This window comes from Pleuronectes platessa, chromosome 4, assembly GCF_947347685.1.
Source record: "Pleuronectes platessa chromosome 4, fPlePla1.1, whole genome shotgun sequence".
NCBI lineage: Eukaryota > Metazoa > Chordata > Actinopteri > Pleuronectiformes > Pleuronectidae > Pleuronectes > Pleuronectes platessa.
The window spans coordinates 21,020,213-21,023,433 of NC_070629.1; positions in this window are offsets into that span (position 1 = coordinate 21,020,213).

Sequence of the window (3,221 nt, forward strand, 5' to 3'; positions counted from 1 at the left end):
CCACATGTGGGGACGTGAACATAAACGTACTTCTCCATCTCGGCCTGAATGAAGCACTCAGGAGTATGTGGGACACTCAGTAATGATAAACAGCCATTTTTAGAAGAAAGGCTACTTATTTCCATGTGTTGTGTTTGTGGGAACTAAATACAGATGGTCACATAATGGACAAATTACTGTGTTAATGAATTGTTATTGTTTGAATTCTAACCTAAACGCATCATACAACATATATATAATGCTTTTTAATATTAATATTTATTTTGTACAGTGGAGTGAAATAAAGAAAAGTTTACTATTCAGACTTTCAGAGTAGTTTGATCCTTTTCCATGCCATTCAACTGCAGGCAAATAACCCCAGACTGGTAGTTGTGCTCAGAATGACTGTGTGTGTGTGTTTGTGAGTGTGTGTGTGTGTGTGTGTGTGTGAATGTGTGTCTGTGTGTGTGAGACCATTAACCCATCACATGTGTAAAGTGAATGTGTGACCACACACACCGTGAGCCCCTTTGTGACTCAGAGCTTGTAGAGATCAAACGTCGGTGCTGTCATATGGTTTGAATTAGGGTTAGTATTCATGTTTCATCATAAAACTTCAATAAAGCAAGACTCACACACACACACACACACACAGACACACATGCTCACCATGTCAGGGTGTTTGGTTTAGGGAGATTGTTTGTTATGTTGTGTGTCACACGATCGGGCAGTTTTTTCAGCGTGTGTGTTTCTGTATATATAGTTTGTGCGTCGTGGTTAGTTAACGTGCGTCTGTGATTGTGCGTGTGTGTACTTGTGCGTGTATGCGGTTGTGGTTCGGAACATTTTTTCCTAAACCGCTGACCCAAATGCTATGAGAGGTTGTGGGTTAATGGGCCCACCCTCAATCAGGAAACATACATATGCAGAAACGCACACAGACACACACACCTGCACACACATACACATCTGATTAATGTTTTTTTTGCAGAAAATGTACAAAGTGACTTTATTTAGTTTGTAATAGATGAGAAGTTTTGCCTGGTTTTTGTGACTTTGCAGCTTTGCTTTAGTGTTTAACAAGAAACATTTGTTGCTATTATGTGCAGATAATGCACATTTTGCAACCATAATGCAACCCTTTTTTTTAAACGAGAGGGTCAGAGGAGGAGCTCATCATCAGTATTATCAAAACTGTTTATGTAGCCTGCAAGTCACTTTAAAAAGGAGAAAAAGCCATTTCTTTAGGTAAATACTAAAAGTGCAGTGGCCCTGAAGTGCAAAACACAAATTGATAAATAAGTAAACTCAAAGACAAATTCAGAAACACACTCTGTCAGCATAAATGTCAGTAGTTTACATGATGTGACTTATGTATGTCAATGTCATGTCAACATTTCGTCAATATCTCAGCATTTCAGTTTCAACACTGTTTATTCATCTCATTCTCCAACTCTTCAATTAATTTCAATATGATGGGTGTACACGTGTATATCTGCTTTTATAGTTTGAATTATTTTAATAGTATTTCCCTTTGAAAGTACGCCTGGGGTTCAGACCTTGGTGGGTTCCAATAGACAGAACTGAGCTCCATAAAGGATTTGCCAGCTGGGTCGCCAAAATGTTAATCCTCAATTCGGCCCCCCTGAACTTATAATTTGACGCTAACAATTTGTCAGCGTTAGGATGGTGATTTCTGTCATGCTCGGCCATTCAGTTGTCTGAGCAACGACTTTCTTTTTGATACGCTTTTGGTTGTGGAAAAGCAATTTCACTGATGTGGTGTTTAAACTCAGCACCACTGGTGTCACATGCATCATTGCTAACCACCGGGCCATCCAACCCCTCTAAAGTGCTTTCAGCTATCAGATTGTGGGCTGAGAATTGTGGGTTTTGCTCGTCACAGTCGCTCAGGGTCCTCTGAAGTTCCTATTTGAGTTCAGGATGAGAATGGGGGGGGGGGGGGGGGGGGGGGGGGGAGTCTGCATTCTACGGGCAAATAAAGTCATTAGTATGTTGTCACGCTACCACACAGTCTGCCCGGTGGTGTCTTTCATTACAGGCTGATTCCCCCAGGAGTGTTTAACACACATACACACACACACACACACGCACACACACACACAAAGCCCCACTTGATGCATCAGCAGTGTTTGCTCCCGTTCTCTTGGCCACTGTACTGCTTTGTTGTCAACATGGAAAATGTCCTGTTAACCACCGCAAGTGCAACAGTTACACACACACACACACACACACACACAAACACACACACACACCACTGTTCATACACCGCCCCAGCTGCTGGTTCAGATCATGATAAGAGCATTGATAATAAGGCTGCAGTATAAGGGAAGTGACATCCCAAGTGGTCACTCAAGACGGATGAAGCTTCTACCTGAAATACAGAGTGATCTCTCTGTGTCCTTGTTAGTGCTGGTGTGGTTGCGGTGTCAGTCGGACGCAGCACATCAACACGCTGCCGCTCCTTCAACACAGCGTGCAGGAGACTTGGTGGACAGTGAAATTCACCCCAGGGACCCTCGCTGGGAGTCTTTGTTCCTTGTGTCGGTCCTCAGAAATAAAACCGGGGCTCTCCATTTACTCTTGAGCTGATTCTGGGAGCTGAGTCCCACTGCTTTGACACACTCCTCAGCAGCTGCACTTTGCCTTCAGCCACCGAGAACAACGACTGCGTTTGTTGGCGCTAGCATCTGATGCTTTTCTACGTCCGTGGCCTTGAAAACGGGTATTTACAGTATTACTGGAAGCACACAACACCAGAGTCATCAGTGACCTCTCAGGAACAGCAGACACACAAAGACTATTTGTGCTCTTGTCATGTCATGAAGATAATGCGGCGTAAATAATCCCTGTTGGGCATTAATAATCAGCTTTTTCCACTTTAACCAGTCCTTTGCTGGTTTTTTTCACTTCGCGCGTTTCAAGTGTTGCTTTCAAATGACACTGCGCATGGTAAACATCAAGTCATGGGGATCAGATTAAGCACGATAAAGCAAGATTTAGTGCGAGTACTGTGTATGAATGTGCTTAAAGGATCTTATTCATTCCTTTTAGCAGTACACTATTCGTTACACATCACACTTTAAACATGAATAATGGCAACTGCTACTCATAAGCTACTGGAAGTTTGATACAATTAAAAGTATACGAAAAAACGTACAAGCCATTTTTAGAGTTTAATCTGACAAATAAAAATGTTCACCTTGTTTTGTAAAGTTACT